General features: G+C 38.6%; 1 long non-coding RNA gene across 2 annotated transcripts in view; it reads right to left on the bottom strand.

Annotated features, from left to right (window-relative positions):
- Positions 1–8,347: 8,347 nt before the first annotated feature.
- The window catches only part of LOC309653680, a 36,073-nt gene continuing 23,627 nt past the window's right edge, over positions 8,348–20,793 (bottom strand). Inside the window, exon 2 of one of the 2 annotated variants that reach the window (XR_014259359.1) lies at positions 8,348–10,148. This is a non-coding gene — a long non-coding RNA (uncharacterized lncRNA). Of the gene's footprint in view, positions 10,232–20,793 lie in introns of both variants that reach the window. The other variant, XR_014259360.1, reaches the window with a different exon arrangement.

Below are 20,793 nucleotides of genomic sequence, written 5' to 3' on the forward strand. Positions count from 1 at the left end.
TGGGAAAGGAAATAGCCACCCAAGTCCAGGAAGCGCAGAGAGTCCCATACAGGATAAACCCAAGGAGAAACACGCCGAGACACATAGTAATCAAAGTGGCAAAAATTAAAGACAAAGAAAAATTATTGAAAGCAGCAAGGGAAAAACGACAAATAACATACAAGGGAACTCCCATAAGGTTAACAGCTGATTTCTCAGCAGAAACTCTACAAGCCAGAAGGGAGTGGCATGATATACTTAAAGTGATGAAAGGGAAGAACCTACAACCAAGATTACTCTACCCGGCAAGGATCTCATCTAGATTTGATGGAGAAATCAAAAGCTTTACAGACAAGCAAAAGCTACGAGAATTCAGCACCACCAAACCAGCTCTACAACAAATGCTAAAGGAACTTCTCTAAGTGGGAAACACAAGAGAAGAAAAGGACCTACAAAAACAAACCCAAAACAATTCAGAAAATGGTCATAGGAACATACATATCGATAATTACCTTAAACGTGAATGGATTAAATGCCCCAACCAAAAGACATAGACTGGCTGAATGGATACAAAAACAAGACCCATATATATGCTATCTACAAGAGACCCACTTTAGACCTAGGGACACATACAGACTGAAAGTGAGGCGATGGAAAAGGATATTCCATGCAAATGGAAATCAAAAGAAAGCTGGAGTAGCTATACTCATATCAGATAAAATAGACTTTAAAATAAAGAATGTTACAAGAGACAAGGAAGGACACTACATAACGATCAAGGGATCAATCCAAGAAGAAGATATAACAATTATAAATATATATGCACCCAACATAGGAGCACCTCAATACATAAGGCAACTGCTAACAGCTATAAAAGAGGAGATCGACAGTAACACAATCATAGTGGGGGACTTTAACACCTCACTTACACCAATGGACAGATCATCCAAAATGAAAATGAATAAGGAAACAGAAGCTTTAAATGACACAACAGACCAGTTAGATTTAACTGGTATATATAGGACATTCCATCCAAAACCAGCAGATTACACGTTCTTCTCAAGTGCGCACGGAACATTCTCCAGGATAGATCACATCTTGGGTCACAAATCAAGCCTCAGTAAATTTAAGAAAATTGAAATCATATCAAGCATCTTTTCGGACCACAACGCTATGAGATTAGAAATGAATTACAGGGAAAAAAACGTAAAACAGACAAACACGTGGAGGCTAAACAATACGTTACTAAATAACCAAGAGATCACTGAAGAAATCAGAGAGGAAATCAAAAAATACCTAGAGACAAATGACAATGAAAACACGACGACCCAAAACCTATGGGATGCAGCAAAAGCAGTTCTAAGAGGGAAGTTGATAGCTATACAAGCCTATCTCAGGAAACAAGAAAAATCTCAAGTAAACAATCTAACCTTACACCTAAAGAAACTAGAGAAAGAAGAACAAACAAAACCCAAAGTTAGCAGAAGGAAAGAAATCATAAAGATCAGAGCAGAAATAAATGAAATAGAAACAAAGAAAACAATAGCAAAGATCAATAAAACTAAAAGTTGGTTCTTTGAGAAGATAAACAAAATTGATAAGCCATTAGCCCAGACTCATCAAGAAAAAGAGGGAGAGGACTCAAATCAATAAAATCAGAAATGAAAAAGGAGAAGTTACAACAGACACCGCAGAAATACAAAGCATCCTAAGAGACTACTACGAGCAACTTTACGCCAATAAAATGGACAACCTGGAAGAAATGGACACATTTTTAGAAAGGTATAACCTTCCAAGACTGAACCAGGAAGAAACAGAAAATATGAACAGACCAATCACAAGTAATGAAATTGAAACTGTGATTAAGAATCTTCCAACAAACAAAAGTCCAGGACCAGATGGCTTCACAGGTGAATTCTATCAAACATTTAGAGAAGAGCTAAGACCTATCCTTCTCAAACTCTTCCAAAAATTGCAGAGGAAGGAACACTCCCAAACTCATTCTATGAGGCCACCATCACCCTGATACCAAAACCAGACAAAGACACTACAAAAAAAGAAAATTACAGACCAATATCACTGATGAATATAGATGCAAAAATCCTCAACAAAACACTAGCAAACAGAATCCAACAACACATTAAAAGGATCATACACCACGATCAAGTGGGATTTATCCCAGGGATGCAAGGATTCGTCAATATACGCAAATCAATCAATGTGATACACCATCTTAACAAATTGAAGAATAAAAACCATATGATCATCTCAATAGATGCAGAAAAAGCTTTTGACAAAATTCAACACCCATTTATGATAAAAACTCTCCAGAAAGTGGGCATAGAGGGAACCTACCTCAACATAATAAAGGCCATATATGACAAACCCACAGCAAACATCATTCTCAAAGGTGAAAAACTGAAAGCATTTCCTCTAAGATCAGGAACGAGACAAGGATGTCCACTCTCACCGCTATTATTCAACATAGTTCTGGAAGTCCTATGCACGGCAATCAGAGAAGAAAAAGAAATAAAAGGAATACAAATTGGAAAAGAGGAGGTAAAACTGTCACTGTTTGCGGATGACATGATACTATACATAGAGAATCCTAAAACTGCCACCAGAAAACTGCTAGAGCTAATGAATGAATATGCTAAAGTTGCAGGATACAAAATGAATGCACAGAAATCTCTTGCATTCCTATACACTAATGATGAAAAATCTGAAAGAGAAATTATGGAAACACTCCCATTTACCATTGCAACAAAAAGAATAAAATACCTAGGAGTAAACCTACCTAGGGAGACAAAAGACCTGTATGCAGAAAACTATAAGACACTGATGAAAGAAATTAAAGATGATACCAACAGATGGAGAGATATACCATGTTCTTGGATTGGAAGAATCAACATTGTGATAATGAGTATACTACCCAAAGCAATATACAGATTCAACGCAATCCCTATCAAATTACCAATGGCATTTTTTACGGAGCTAGAACAAATCATCTTAAAATTTGTATGGAGTCACAAAAGACCCCGAATAGCCAAAGCAGTCTTGAGGGAAAAAAATGGAGCTGGAGGAATCAGACTCCCTGACTTCAGACTATACTACAAAGCTACAGTAATCAAGACAATATGGTACTGGCACAAAAACAGAAACATAGATCAATGGAACAAGATAGCAAGCCCACAGATTAACCCACGCACCTATGGTCAACTAATCTATGACAAAGGAGGCAAAGATATACAATGGAGAAAAGACAGTCTCTTCAATAAGTGGTGCTGGGAAAACTGGACAGCTACATGCAAAAGAATGAAATTAGAATACTCCCTAACACCATACACAAAAATAAACTCAAAATGGATTAGAGACCTAAATATAAGACTGGACACTATAAAACCCTTAGAGGAAAACATAGGAAGAACACTCTTTGACATAAATCACAGCAAGATCTTTTTTGATCCACCTCCTAGAGTAATGGAAATAAAAACAAAAATAAACAAATGGGACCTAATGAAACCTCAAAGCTTTTGCACAGCAAAGGAAACCATAAACAAGACGAAAAGACAACCCTCGGAATGGGAGAAAATATTTGCAAACGAATCAACGGACAAAGGATTAATCTCCAAAATATATAAACAGCTCATTCAGCTCAATATTAAAGAAACAAACACCCCAATCCAAAAATGGGCAGAAGACCTAAGTAGACATTTCTCCAAAGAAGACATACAGACGGCCACGAAGCACATGAAAAGATGCTCAACATCGCTAATTATTAGAGAAATGCAAATCAAAACTACAATGAGGTATCACCTCACTCCTGTTAGAATGGGCATCATCAGAAAATCTACAAACAACAAATGCTGGAGAGGGTGTGGAGAAAAGGGAACCCTCTTGCACTGTTGGTGGGAATGTAAATTGATACAGCCACTATGGAGAACAATATGGAGGTTCCTTAAAAAACTAAAAATAGAATTACCATATGACCCAGCAATCCCACTACTGAGCATATACCCAGAGAAAACCGTAATTCAAAAAGACACATGCACCCGAATGTTCATTGCAGCACTATTTACAATAGCCAGGTCATGGAAGCAACCTAAATGCCCATCAACAGACGAATGGATAAAGAAGTTGTGGTACATATATACAATGGAATATTACTCAGCCATAAAAAGGAACGAAATTGAGTCATTTGTTGAGAAGTGGATGGATCTAGAGACTGTCATACAGAGTGAAGTAAGTCACAAAGAGAAAAACAAATATCGTATATTAATGCATGTATGTGGAACCCAGAAAAATGGTACAGATGAGCCGGTTTGCAGGGCAGAAGTTGAGACACAGATGTAGAGAATGGACATATGGACACCAAGGGGGGAAAACTGCGGTGGGGTGGGGATGGTGGTGTGCTGAATTGGGCGATTGGGATTGACATGTATACACTGATGTGTATAAAATTGATGCCTAATAAGAACCTGCAGTATAAAAAAACAAACAAACAAAACAACTAATACTAAACTTTCATTGGGTTATTTGTATGGAAATAGGTTAATATAAATGTTTCAGACATTACATGAAATTTCTAAAAATCTTATATTTGTATTTGTATGGAAATATGTATGGAAATATGTTAATATAAATGTTTCAGACATTACATGAAATTTCTAAAAATCTTATATGTTCTGGTATAATGTTATAAGTAATAATCCTAGTTATTACTTTAAAATGTATATCTCAGAAATAACTAATTTTCTTGTCAACTGCATTATTATGAACTTTCATCAAATCTTTAACTGTGGTCATTTTTAAGTCTTTTCTCATTTACAGACAGTTCTGGGTGTACTCTGATGCTTTGGCAAATATGTTCCTATTAAAGGGTTTCATCTTCAAGAAATTCATGGAAAAGACTCTGACAAGTACAAGTTTCTGGTAACTGACTGCACTGCTGAACTGAATGAATAAGCATTTTCAGAACTCTAATGAAAAACTGATGAACTCAAAAAAGTGCTAACAAAAGATCAAGATGAAAACAAAAATTTAATTACATGGGACTGAGTGAACTGATGAGGATGAGTATAATTTTTGTGACTTTCTGTCTGAATTAAAAAAAAATCCCACAAGGACTCAGAGGCAAAGAATATACAAATCAATTTTCACTGCAAAGTAAAGGAGCTGTTACAGTGGAGGATTACTGGACTGAATGTCAATATTATGACATAGTATGAGTGTGTTTCAGGTTTGGTAACTGCAATCATTGTTGCTTTTGTTGTGGTCATCCATGTACAATGCTTAGTGTCAGTCTATTTATCTCTTGTAAAAATAAAATACACTGTGAGTGTGTGAAAAAAAATGTCAACAAATAATAGGTGCTGAAGCAGTTGTGGAGAAAAGCGTAACCTCTCGGTCTAAGTGGGATGTAAACTGGTAATGGCCAAATAATAAGAACAGGACGGCAGTGCGTTTAAAGGTAAAAATTGAGTCACCATATGATCTGGAAGGCCCACTATTGGGCCTGTCACCTGTGAAAGCCAGAATCAAAAAGGCACGGGATGGAAAACCGTGTATTGCAGCAGTACTTACAATAGCCAAAACATGGAAGCAAACAAAATGTCCATCAACAGATAAATGGACAAAGAAGAAGTGGTACACATACCGAATGGAAGAGTAGCCTCGGGAAAAAAATGAACAATGCCGTTTTCAGGACTACACATGAGCCTAGAAATAATCATATTAGCTTAAGTAAGTCAAGAGGGAATGACAAATATCCTATGATATCATGTATACATGTTATCCTAAGATTGCTACCAATGAACATATTTCCACAGAAAAAGACACTCACAGACTTATAAAACAAACTAAGGGTTAGCCAAAATGAAAGGTGGGAGGATGGATAAATAAGGACTATGGGGTAACATAGATATAGTAATGTATGTTAAATGTATATAAACATATAACATATAAACTCTATGAATTATTTAGTCACCAATACATATAAAATATATAATGACAAAACACCTACCAAATACCAAGGGAGGTCTACTCAACATTCTGTAATAACATACAAGGTAACAGAATCCGAAGATGAACAGACATACGTATGAATCATTGAGCAGATTCTGTACAGCCAGAAAACCACAACACTCCGATAAGAAATAGAAATTAAATTTAAAAAACAAACATAACTAAGGCGACATAAAGTTCTGGGGGCTTGTCCCAGCACATTCCACTCTAATATACAACCTTGGAACTCTACCTCCAGGAAGATTCTTTTGCACTAGTAACAAGAGCTGAGAACGTAATAATGCTGCTGCCTTGTGGCTGTATCCCACAACAGCAGCTTTAAACCAAGTGCTAATGGTTGCTTAATAGTCACAAGGACTGAAGGGCTGTAAATGACACCTGTCCTCAAAAAATGCCCTGGGATAGGGAATAGGCAAGAAAATTCAACACATGACAAATTTTTCAAGAAGTCAATAGGAAGAGGGAAGTTGTAATCACTCTTTAAAAAAAAAGGAAAAGAAAAAAAAGGAGATGCCTAAAGCTCAGTATAAGGAATTATTAGCCACATGCAAAGGCAACGTGAAAAAGGTTTCAGCTCACACCAGTCAAATGACCATCAGCAAAAAGTCTACAAACTATAAATGCTGAAGGGGTTTTAGAGACCTCTCATCCTTCTAGCTGCTGGTGGGATGTAAAGTGGTAACAGCACTAACGAAAACTGAATGGAGCTGCTTTAAAAGGTAAAAATTGAGCTACCATATGATGCAGCAGGGCACGTTTTGGGCCTATAACCTAAGACCACCAGAATCGGAAAGACAGAGTCAGGCAAATGTGCAGTGCAGAAATACTGAAAGAGCCAAGACATGGAAGCAAAAAAAAGGTCCATAAACAGATGAATGGAAAAAGAAGAAGTGGTATATGGACAGAATGGAATATCCGTCACGGAAAAAAATAAAAGAATGGCATATGCAGCACCACAGATGAGCCTAGAGATAATCACACAACGTGAAGTAAGTCAGAATGCGAAAGACAAATGCCCTATGATGTCCCTTATGTTATCTGAAAATTCATAAAAATGAACATATCTCCATAGAGAAAGGCAATCTCAGATTGAGAAGACAAACTTATGGTTAAGCCAAAGAAAAGGTGTGAGGAATGGATAAATTAGGATATTGGGGTTAACACACATATACTAATACATATAAAATATATAATCCCCAAAGACCTATGGAATACCAAGAGTGGTCTACTCAACACTCTGTAACAACCTACATGGAAAAGGACCCAAAGATCAATAGATATAGGTATATGTGTAAATGAACAAGATTCTGTACACCTAGAAAAAAAGACATTTTTCAATCAAATTTGCTCTGATAAAAACTACAACTTAAAGAGACAGACAAGAATTACGGAGGTTAAACTTATGGGGGTTTGTCCTGGCACATTCCACTCTAATCTGCAACCTAAAACCACAACTTGCAGCGAGGTTCTGCTTCCCTAGCAAGCAGAGTTGGCAACGTAGAAATGCTGCCACCCTAAAGCCGTTTCCTCAAACAGCAGCTTTAAATCTACTGCTAATGGTCACTAATATTCACAAGGACTGCAGGGCTGTAAATGACTCATGCCCTCAAAAAATGTCCTGGGGAAGGGAATGGCCAAAAAATTCCAAACGCAGCAAATCTTTCAAGAAGGCAGTTAGAAGTTGTAAGTTTCGCTCAATCTTAAAAAAAAGTGAAAAGGACATTGATAAACGCAAAACATCAGGAAATGTGAGACGCATGCAAATCCAATCTACACAAAGGTATCACCTCACACCAGTCAGAATGACCATCAGCCAAAAGTCTACAAACAATAGATGTTGAAGAAGTTGTGGAGAATAGCGAAACCTCTCGGTCTAAGTGGGATGTAAACTGGTAACGGCCAATAATAGGAACAGAATGGCAGCGCGTTTAAAGGTAAAAATTGAGTCACCATATGATCCGGAAGTCCCACTATTGGGCTTTTCACCTGTGAAAGTCAGAATCAAAAAGACACGGGATGGGGATTCCCTGGTGGCGCAGTGGTTGAGAGTATGCCTGCCAATGCAGGGGCCACGGGTTCGATCCCTGGTGTGGGAGGATCCCGCATGCCGTGGAGCATTTGGAGCCGTGAGCCACAGCTGCTGAGCCTGCGGGTCTGGAGCCTGTGCTCCGCAGCGGGATAGGCCGCTATGGTGGGAGGCCCGCGCACCGTGATGAGGAGTGGCCCCCACTTGCCGCAACTGGAGAAAGCCCTCGCACAGAAACAAGGAACCAGCACAGCCAAAAATAAATAAATTAATTAATTAATTAATTTAAAAAAAAATCTTAAAAAAAAAAACGACACAGGATGGAAAATCGTGTACTGCAGCAGTATTTACAATAGCCAAGACATGGAAGCAAACAAAATGTCCATCAACAGATAAATGGACAAAGAAGAAGAGGTATACATACCGAATGGAATAGTAGCCTCGGGAAAAAAATGAACAATGCCGTTTTCAGGACTACAGATGAGCCTAGAAATAATCATATTAGGTTAAGTAAGTCAAAAGGGAATGACAAATATCCTATGATATCATGTGTACATGTTATCCTAAGATTGCTACCAATGAACATATTTCCACAGAAACAGACACTCACAGACTTATACAACAAACTAATGGTTAGCCAAATGAAAGGTGGGATGATGGATAACTTAAGACTATGGGGCTAACATAGATATATTAATGTATGTTAAATGTATATAAACTTGTAACATATAAACTATATGAATTATATAGTCACCAATATATATAAAATATATAATGACAAAACACCTACCAAATACCAAGGGAGGTCTACTCAACATTCTGTAATAACATACCTGGTAACAGGATCCGAACATGAACAGACATATGTATGAATCATTGAGCCGATTCTGTACAGCCAGACAATCACAACACTCTAATCAAATTTACTCCAATAAGAAATAGAAATTCAATTTAAAAAGCAAACATAACTAAGGAGAAATAAACTTCTGGGGGCTTGTCCCAGCACATTCCACTCTAATCTACAACCTTGGAACACTACCTCCAGGAAGACTCTTTTGCACTAGTAACAAGAGTTGAGAACATAATGATGCTGCCGCCCTGTGGCTGTTTCCCACAACAGCAGCTTTAAACCAAGTGCTAATGTTTCCTTAATAGTCAGAAGGACTGCAGGGCTGTAAATGACACCTGCCCTCAAAAAATGCTCTGCGGTAGGGAATACGCAAGAAAATTCAACACATGACAAATTTTTCAAGAACTCAATAAGAAGAGGGAAGTTGTAGTCACTCTTTAAAAAAAAAGGAAAAGAAAAAAAAGGACATGCCTAAAGCTTAGTGTAAGGAATTATTAGCCATATGCAAATCCAATGTCCAAAAAGGTTTCAGCTCACACCAGTCAAATGACCATCAGCAAAAAGTCTACAAACTATAAATGCTGAAGGGGTTTTAGAGAACTCTGTACCTTCTAGCTGCTGGTGGGATGTAAAGTGGTAACAGCACTAACAAAAACTGAACGGAGCTGCTTTAAAAGGTAAAAACTGAGCTACCATATGATGCGGCAGGGCACCTTTTGGGCCTATAACCTAAGACCACCAGAATCGGAAAGACGGAGACTGGCAAATGTGCAGTGCAGCAATACTGAAATAGCCAAGACATGGAAGCAAAAAAAAGGTCCATAAACAGATGAATGGACAAAGAAAATGTGGTATATGGACAGAACGGAATAGTAGCTTCGTGAAAACAATGAACAATGCTGTTTTCAGGACTACAGATGAGCCTAGAAATAATCATATTAGGTTAAGTAAGTCAAGAGGGAATGACAAATATCCTATGATATCACGTATACATGTTATCTTAAGATTGTTACCAATGAACACATTTCCGCAGAAAAAGACACTCACAGACTTATAAAACAAACTAATGGTTAGCCAAAATGAAAGGTGGGAGGATGGATAAATTAGGACTATGGGGCTAACATACATATACTAATGTATGTTAAATGTATATAAACTATATGAATTAAATAGTCACCAATACATATAAAATATATAATGACAAAACACCTACCAAATACCAAGGGAGGTCTACTCAACATTCACTAACAACATACATGGTAACAGGATCTGAAGATGAACAGACATATGTGTGAATCATTGAGCAGATTCTGTACAGCCAGAAAACCACAACACTCTAATCAAATTTAGTACTATAAGAAATAGAAATTAAATTTAAAAAACAAACAGAAGTAAAGAGACATAAACTTCTGGGGACTTGTCTCAGCACATTCCTCTCTAATTGACAGCCTTGGAACACTACCTCCAGGAAGACTCTTTTGCACTAGTAACAAGAGTTGAGAACATAATAATGCTGCCGCCTTGTGGCTGTTCCCCACAACAGCAGCTTTAAACCAAGTGCTAATGGTTGCTTAATAGTCACAAGGACTGCAGGGCTGTAAATGACACCTGTCCTCAAAAAATGCCCTGGTGTCGGGAATAGGTAAGAAAATTCAACACATGACAAATGTTTCAAGAAGTCAATATGAAGAGGGAAGTTGTAGTCACTCTTTAAATAAAAAATGAAAAGAAAAAAAAGGACATGCCTAAAACTCAGTATAAGGAATTATTAGCCACATACAAATCCAACTTCCAAAAAGTTTCAGCTCACACCAGTCAAATGACCATCAGCACAAAGTCTACAAACGATAAATGCTAAAGGGCTTTTAGAGAACTCTGTACCTTCTAGCTGCTGGTGGAATGTAAAGTGGTAACAGCACTAACGAAAACTGAATGGACCTGCTTGAAAAGGTAAAAATTGAGCTACCAGATGATGCGGCAGGGCACCTTTTGGGCCTATAACCTAAGACCACAAGAATCGGAAAGACAGAGGCAGGCAAATGTCTAAGTCTGTATCTGTTACCATGTTACCATGTCTTTAACGAGGAAATGTCAGAACTGACTTATCAAAAAAAAAGTGTTTGTTTGTTTGTTTTAATTACAGTCACGGTGAGTAAGACGTAGCTCAGAATAGCTAATGTGACTTAGTGATTCTCTCATCAGGAAATACAGTTTCTACTTCCCTGTTTATTCTCCACATCCTGTAGTAAGCAGAGTTTCAATGAAAGATAAATCTACAGGGCGAAAAGAAAAGAAAACTTACATGTGTTGATAAGATCATTTTGACAGGTTGCACCACGTATGTCAGTGTTTCTGGGGATGGACACAAGCCAGAGCTCCTTACTCTGACATTTTCACTGATGTCATTCCCCTTGATCCTCAATTTGAAAGTGGATAAAAATATTTTCTATGTTTTCTTCTTTAAGGAATTAAATAAAGAATGCTTTCTAGACATGACTCTCTAATGATTTTCAGTCAGTGGTCATCAACGGAGGTAAAGCACAGAATCTCATCACCACAGAAGGGTGACATTCAGTCAGGTAAGAAAATTCTCCCCGAAATCAGAGCTTCATCTTTAACATGAAGTCAAAGGCTTTCACAGGTTCTTCATCACTCTGCACTCAGCCCTACCATATGGGATTGGCTCTGAGAATCTCACATCAGATGACTGACAAACATGGCATAGTACACTGATCTGGTACCAGATCCTACCTCTCTTAATGATCTCCTGCAGGGACATTGGAATATTCTAGGATATTTCCTGGAGCCCTCTACTCTATACAGGTACACTTCCAAGTAGAAACAGAAGCTTTGATTTTCACTGGGACCCCTGCTCTGTCCAACCAACCTCTCTAGAAATATGATGTTCTAATCTCTCCTGATTAGAACATTTCAAGGTCTCTCCCTGTGCTAATTTAGTAAAGAGAAAAGAGAAACAAGAAAGAGCAAACTATGCAGGGAGCAATATATAAGATTCCTTTACTTAATGTATTTACCTGATATACCCAAATATTGAGAAATATAGATTCATTTCATAATGGTCAAGAAAAGAGGAGGAGGAACCTCCATGCCAACAGTATATATAAAATGGAATCAATATTGCATAAGCTCCAGCTTAAGCTTAGCTACGAGGTACTAACTCTTCTCATAAAGAAGCAATAGTTCTCCATCATTTGAAGCACACTGAGGACTCAGACAGCTGGACACTGAGGGTGCAGTCTCCTCACTCGAATTCTGTACCTGCATCACAGAGCCATGAAATATTCCCAAAGAATTATTAAGGATGAGGTGGGGAGCCGAAATAAAAAAGATGAATCCATAGTCTGCCCTACCATCTGTTCTGCTGGATATTACCACCATCTTGGCCCAATATGACATTCCCACTTCTCTCTGGGCCTCCCTACTTTCTACCTCCATCCTCTCATTATATCTTACCTACACTTGGAAACGACTCTAGTTTTTCCACTTATCTTTATCAACAAGTAATCCAAATAGCAACTGTGTATATAAATCCTTAGAAACCTCAGGACTGACTCACTAATACATGACCTTCGAAGTCCACAGTTTTCCTAATTCCCTTTATTATTTTTTTCTAATTTCCATGTACTTACACTCTCAGGACCTCCACTGTTCTCAAGTTCGTCTTCCCTGCAAAATCTGTCAACCTAGACATAGACTTAAGTACCACCATCTAAATATCTCCTAGGGAATCCAGTTTTTAAAAAAGCCTCAGCAAGCCTTATGGACTTTATTAAAGACTCTTTAAGATAACCCATGGGAGATAGCAGTACACCCATAGATATCTATTTAATACACCCTCAGAGTAATTTTTTTTTATAAAGTCTCTTCTGGCCAATGAAGACTCTCAGTTCTTCTTCTTCAACATATGCAGGGTCTCACCCTTCTGATTACTCTCTGCTCTACCCCAGGTCCACTCCCTTTCCTGATATTACATTCTTTCCCAATTGTGTATGTTGGTAAAATCAAATAACATAAAATATAACATGTTAATTATTATAAAGTGCACCATTCAGTGATATTAAATACATTCATATTATTGGGCGATCAACATCACCATTTATCTTTCTAATTCTTTTCTACGTTTTAAAACTGTAACTCTGTATCCTTTCAACATAACTTTCCTTTTTGTTCCATAACCACCTGAAAAGCATCATTACCCTCCCAATTTCTATGGTTTTGACTACACTAAGTACCCCATATAATTGAAATAAGTAGTTGTATTGTTATGACTCACTTAAAGTCACAAAAAATGGCATTTTTGGTAGCTCAATTTCCTCAAGATTCATCCATGTTGTAGCATATTCCTAGATCTTTTCCTTCTTAAGGCTGAATAATATTGTGTTATATGGGTATACCACACTTTGCTTATCCAGGAACTAGTGGATGAACACTTAGGTTGCTTTCATATTTTAGCTACTGTGATTATTACTCCTCTAAACACTGGAGTACAAATATTTCTTTAAGACCCTGATTTCAATTCCTTTGGGTATACCTCATAGTAAAATTCTTGGATCATGTAGTAATTCTATTTTTCAATATCTGAAAAATTGCCATACTCTTTTGCAAAGCAGCTGTATCATTCTACATGCCCACTGTCATAGCACAATGGTTCCAACTCCCTCACATCCTCACCAGTACTTGTTTTCTGCTTGTGTATTTGTGTGTGTATGCATGCACACAAATATATAAACATGCATTTAGTGATATGGAGCATCTATTCAAGTGCTTAGTCATTTGTACATCTTTCTGAAGAACCATCTATTCAAGTCTTTTATCCATTTTTGAAACAGGGTGTTTGCTTTTTATTGAGGTATAGGAATTCTCTGTGTATTCTGAATAGAAATCTCTTGTCAGATACATGGCTTTCAAATATTTTCTCCCATCTTGTGGGTTGCCATTTTATTCCGTTTACATTTCTTTGATACACATTTTTTTTAAATTATGTACTGCACATTTTTAATTGTTTTGTTAGCTGTACCTTTGTTGTTCTGTTGTTTCATATTGAGGAAAACACTGCCAAATCCAATGTCATAAAGCCCTTGTCCTGTATCTTCTAATAAGACTTTTTATTTTATTAGGTCTTATAGTTAGTTTCTTGATACGTTTTCATTAATTTTTGCATATGATGTTAGGTATGGGTCCATCTTCCTACTTTTGCATGTTGACAACATGACTTCTCAGCACCATTTGTTGAAAATACTATCCTTTCTACTTTGAAAAGCCTTGGCAACGTGTCAAAAATCATATGGCCATATATCAGGGTTTATTTCTGGGTGTTCTATTCTATTCTATTGGTCTTGAATAAGGGAGAAAATAGTATAACCTATCCAGGTTGATGAAGAACATAAAGAAAGACCAGGACTGAGAATTAGGAGGGCAATATAAAACAGCAGGGAGTAAAAGACAGTGTGAGAGAAGGTCTTGTATTTGCGAGTTCATGGAAATAGGATCATGCTAAAACCACTAAACGCCTGACTTTGAACAATACGGTAAATGTGCTAGCAAGAAACATAACACTTACCCATCTCTGGGAAATATAGTATGGGCATAAAGATAAACTACACACAAATATATTAAACAGGGAAGGGTTTTCATGGTGTGAAAATATTGTGGGATTTGAAATACAATTCACTTCTGTTCTACCATTGTCTCTAAAATTTATGAAAGTGTATATACAAGCAATACCAATTCTAGTAATGTGCTTGACAGGTTTATATATGAACTCCAGCAGACCAGTAAATGTACATTCATACTAGGACTCTTCCCTAAACCAAAAAACAAAACTCAAAAACTGGAAAGACTAGAGTTCACTTTGTCAACACACATACAGATGCAATGATGGTTAACGGTCCAAAAACAGAAAGTGAGCATGGGTGCAAGAGGTTAATCCCCAGGCTGGGGTGGGGTGCAGAGTTTGAGGGTAACACAGGTCGAAAAGGCTTTTGTCCTATCCTTGATTTTTGAGGTATGGAAATTCACCGGCCACTACCTTCATTTCAAACTGAATGAATGCACTATTCAATTTCTTTAAACAGGCGAAGTAAACATGAGTGATAATAAATTTCAAACTGTCGCTAATCAAATAAGATACTAAGAAAAATTAAATAATGTGATTTAAGAAAGAAGTGGACAGATTGTCCAATATGGTAGCATTCAAAGACCCAGAGCTTGATGCCTCTCATGGGGACACCAAAGTCACAACAGTTTACAGAACAGCAATTGATGAAAAAGACCGGGACCTACCGTAAAAGATGTTTTACAGCTAAAGACATAAGGACGGCACCTCGACAAGACAGGAAGGAAGGGCAAAATCTCAATAGAGTCAAGACCCATACCACCAGGTGGGTGGCCCACAAATGGGAGAATAATTACAATTGCAGAGGTGCTCCCAGGTAGCAAGGGATATGAAGCCAACATCAGGCTCTCAAGCCCAGGGATCCTGTTCTGGAAAGAAGAGTTCCTAGAAAGTTGGGCTTTGAAGACCAGTAGTGCTTATTTTCCAGAGAGCCAGAGGGTTGTGGGAAATAGAGATTCCACTCTTAAAAGATGCTCACAAAATCCCACATGATCCGAGAATCAGAACAGAAGCAGTCAGTCATTTGAAAGGATCCCGGGTCACACCTACCTCCTGATCTTGGAGAGTCTCCCAGAGAGGCAAGAGGCAACTACAGCACAGCCTCAGGGACAGAGACACTGGCAGCAGCCATTCGGGGGAGCTCCTTCTACCTCGTGGACACTGGTACCAGCAAGCATAATTTGAGAATCTTCTCTCTATCTTTTTAGCCTCAGGACCTACCCCTACCCATTTCCACCAAACTAGAGACACAAGTACTAGGATGCTGCAGGCCAAGCAACTAACTGAGCAGGGGCATAGCGCCACCCACCGGCAAACAGGCTGCCTTCAGACCCTCTCAATGCACAGCTGCCCCTGGACATGGGCCCAGCCACCAAAAGCCCCAGGACCAGCCTCCTCAGTGGACAGGCACCAGCCCCAGAGTCCCTGGCCCCTCTGACAAGTGAGTCTACTCTGGCCTTGGAGTCAGCCTCACCATTGGCAGGTGATAACTGCACAGGGACTGGATGGAGCTTGGACCTACCCAACAGCAAACCTGCTCTAGCATTGGGATCAGCCTCATACACCAACAGGCACACACCAGCTCCAGGAATACCACAGCCCAGCAGCCTGTGTGACCAGAACACTCACTTGCAGGCCAGAAGCAGCCATGGACTCAGCTGGGTCCTGACCCTGCCCATCAGAATGCCAACACAAGATTAGGGACACCCCAGACCCTGCAGATAGCTGTGTCAGGAACAGTGATCCAACACCAACTCTGCAACTCCTGGGCCCTGCAGCCAGAACTCAGGACCTGTCTCTTCCTCCCAGTAGCCAGCATAGCCCCAGGACCAGTGACTGGGCACTAACCCTGATATCACCTGGACTGCAGTTCTACCCATAAGTGAACCAGCACTAGATTTGGTGTCCCCCAGAGTTGTGCAGCCAGCTGCCTTATGATTTAGTCTCACCAAGCAGCACAGACAGCCTCCATACAAGGCAGAGCCTGGCAAACAAGCAGCCTGGGGGCAGCCAAGCCTACCAGACCACCCACAGTAGTCAGCCCACCACAACAGAAGAGCCCAAGCAGCCCACATAGGGGGTACACCTAGAACATATAGTTCTAGTGACCAGGGGACACTGGGTTGCTGGGACACATAGGACCTCTCCTACAAAAGGCCACTTCTCCAAGGTCAGGAAATGTAACGAACCTACTACATACATAGCAATAAAAACAGCAAGTTAAGAAAAATGAGGTGACACAGAAACACGATCCAAATGAAGGAACAAGATAAGAACTCAGAAGAAGATCTAAGTGAAGTGGAGATAGCCAATCTGCTCAAGAAAGAGTTCAAGGTAATGATGGTAAAGATGATCAGAGAACTCAGGAGAAGAATGGACGACCAGAGCAAGAAGTTAGAAGTTTTTTTAAAAAGAGTTAGACCATTAAAGAACAACAAAACAGAGATGACGAATGCAATAACTGAAATGAAAAATACACTAAAAGGAAACTACTGTAGACTAAATGATACAGAGGAATGAATCAGAAAACTGAAGGACAGAGTACTGGCAATCACTGAAGATGAACGGTAAAACAATAGATTAAAATGAAAAGAGGAAAGTTGAACAGACTTGTGAAACAACATCAAGTGTACTAATATTTGCATTATACAGGTCCCAGAAGCAAAAGGGAAGAGAAAGCAGTGTAGAATCTACCTGAAGACATACGAGCTGAAACCTTCCATAACCTGGGAAAGAAAACAGACATCCAAGGCCAGTAAACACAGTAAGGCCAAAACAGGATCAACCCAAAGAGGACCACACCAAGACTCACTGTAATTAAAATGGCAAAAAAAATAAAGATAAAAAGACACTATTAAAAGGAGCAAAGGAAAAGCAACAAGTTACAAACATGGGAACTTGCATAAAGTTATCAGCTGACATTTCAGGATAACCTCTGCATGCCAGAAGGGAGTGGCACGGTATATTTAAAGTCATGGAAGGGAAAAGCCCATAACCAAAAATACTCTACCCAGCAAGGCTCTCCTTCAGACTTGATGGAGAGATCTAAAGTTTTACAGAGAAGCAAAACTAAAAGAGCTCAGCATCTCCAAACCAGCTTTATGAGAAATCTTAAGGGGGCTTTTCTAAGTGAAAAAGAAAAGGCCACGACTGAAACATAAAAATTAGGAAAGGAAATTTACTAAAGGAAAAACCTCATTGCTTAAGGCAAATATTCAACAGAGGTAGTAAATCAACCATGTACACAGCTAATAGGAAGGATGAAAGAAAACAGAAATAAAACCATCTATATTCACAATAAGAAGTTAAGGGACACACAAAACAAGTAGATGTAAAATATAAGGTCAAATTCAGTAACTGTGGGGGAGGAGGGTAACAATGCATGGTTGGTAGTGTCCATGTGAAATTAAGAGCTCAGCAACTTAAATAATCACACACATACACACTCACACAAAACTGAAAGAAATCCAAACATAATATTAAAGATAGTCCTCACGTCACAGATGAAGGGAATAAACGGGGAAGAAAGGAACACTGAAGAAATTAAAGAGGGATTCTAAAAATACCCAAGACAAATGAAAATGAACACACAATGATCCAAAATCTATGGGACACAGCCAACGCAGTTCACGGGGGAAGTTACAGTGATACAAGCTTATTCTTAGGAAACAAGAAAAATATCAAATAAACAACCTAACACTACACCTGAAGGAATTAGAAAAAGAAGAAAAAACAAAACCCAAAGTTGTCAGAAAGAAAAATTAAGAAAACTATACCATATGCAATCACATCGAAAAGAATAAGAGGGCTTCCCTGGTGGCGCAGTGGTTGAGAATCTGCCTGCCAATGCAGGGGACACGGGTTCGAGCCCTGGTCTGGGAAGATCCCACATGCCATGGAGCAACTGGGCCCGTGAGCCACAATTACTGAGCCTGCGCGTCTGGAGCCTGTGCTCCGCAACAAGGGAGGCAGCGATGGTGAGAGGCCCGCGCACCACAATGAAGAGTGGTCCCCATTTGCCGCAACTAGAGAAAGCCCTCGCACAGAAACGAAGACTCAACACAGTCATAAATAAATAAATAAATAAATAAATAAATAAATAAATAAATAAATAAAAGAACGTGAATTTCTTTAAAAAAAGAATAAGATACCTAGGAATAAACACACCTAAGCAGGTAAAAGACATGTGCTCAGGGCTTCCCTGGTGGCGCAGTGGTTAAGAGTCTGCCTGCCAATGCAGGGGACACGGGTTCGAGCCCTGGTCTGGGAAGATCCCACATTCCGCGGAACAGCTGGGCCCGTGAGCCACAACTACTGAGCCTGCGCGTCTGGAGCCTGTGCTCCGCAACAGGAGAGGCCGCAATAGTGAGAGGCCCACGCATCGCGATGAAGAGTGGCCCCCGCTTGCCGCGGCTGGAGAAAGCCCTCGCACAGAAACGAAGACCCAACACAGCCAAAATATAAATAATAAATAAGTAATAAATAAATTAAAGAAATCACTATAAAAAAAAAGACGTGCTCAGAAATCTATCAGCCATTGGTGAAAGAAGTTGAAGGCAACACAAAAAGATGGAAAAACATAGCATGTGCATGGACTGGAAGAATTAATACTCTTAAAATAACCATACTACCAAAGACAGTCTACAGATTTAATGCAATCCCTATCAGAATACCAAAGCATTTGCACAGAACTTGAAAAAGTAATTTTAAAATTTGTATAGAAACACAAAGGCCCCAAATAGCCAAACAATCTTGAGAAAGAACAGAGCTGGAGGCATCACGCACCTTGACTTCAGACTATACTGCAAAGTGACAGTAATCAGAGAGAATCGTACCAGAGCAAAAACAGACACAAAGATCACTGGAAGAGAACAGCGATCCCATAAATAAGCCCACACACTTATATTTAATTGATTTATGACAAAGCAGGCAATATGGAGAAAAAACTGTCTCTTCAATAAGTGGTACTAGGAAAACTGGTCAGCTACATGGAAAAGAATAAAATTAGATTATTTTAGAACACCATATATAAAATAAATGCAAAACTGAATAGACACCTAAATGTAGGACCAGAAACCATAAAACCCCTAAAGGAAAATATAGAACATTCTTCAACATAAATGATAGCAACAGTTTTAGGTTCAATCTACTAAGGCAAATGAAACAAAAGCAAAAATAAACAAATGGGACTTCACTAAACTTAAAAGATTTTGCACAGCAAAGGAAACCAAAGACAAAATGAAAAGACAACCTGCTGAAGGAGAGAAAATATTTGCACATGATAAGAGGTTAACACCAAAAAGATGACTAAGCAAGGGTTCATAGCTAAACTACAGAAAGAGCACATACAACTCAATATCAAAAAAACACCCAAAATCTTTTTTTTTAAAAAATGAGAAGACCTAAATAGACACTTTTCCAAGGAAAATATACAGATAGACAGCCAGAACTCACAAAGATGCTAAACATAGCTAATCGGCAGTAAAATGCAAATCAAAACTATGAGATATATCACCTCAGTCTTGTCAGAATGGCTGTCATCAAAAAGATCACAAATAACAAAGGTTAGTGAGGATGTGGAGAAAGGGAAACTCTTGTACACTCTTGATGTGAATGTGAATTAGTGCAGCTACTGTGGAAAGCAGAATGGAGGTTCCACAAAAAACTAAAAATAGAACTACCATAATATCCAGCAGTTTCACTCTTGGGTATATCAGAAGAAAACAAAAACACTATTTCAAAAAAATAACTGCACCCCAATGTTCAAAACAGTGTTATTTGCCATAGCCAAGATATAGAGTCAAACTAAGTGTTCATCAATAGCTTAGTGGATAAAAAAGATTTTTTATGATGACTTCAGCAAAAAATAAAATTTTGCCATTTGCAAGAACATGGATGGACTTGGAGGGTATTATGCTTAGTAAAATAAGCTGCAGAGAAAACAAGCATGGTATGTTATGAGAAAACAAGCATGGTATGTTATCACTTACACATGGCATCTGAAAAATTGAATACAACAACAACAACCAAAAAACAGACTCACAGATTAAAAAACAGACTAGTGGTTACCAGCAGGGAGAGATAGGGTGGAGGAGCAAAATAGTGGTAGGAGATTTTGAGGTACAATCCACTATGTATAAAATCAATAATCTACAGTGGTGTACTGTATAGCATGGGGAATATAGCCACTCTTTTATAATAACTATAAATGGAGAAGAAGCTAAACATTTATGAATCACTGTTGTACCTCTGAAACTAATATAATAATGTAAATTAACT

Source organism: Balaenoptera physalus (genome assembly GCF_965194825.1).
Source record: "Balaenoptera physalus genome assembly, contig: HAP1_SCAFFOLD_866, whole genome shotgun sequence".
Classification (NCBI taxonomy): domain Eukaryota; kingdom Metazoa; phylum Chordata; class Mammalia; order Artiodactyla; family Balaenopteridae; genus Balaenoptera; species Balaenoptera physalus.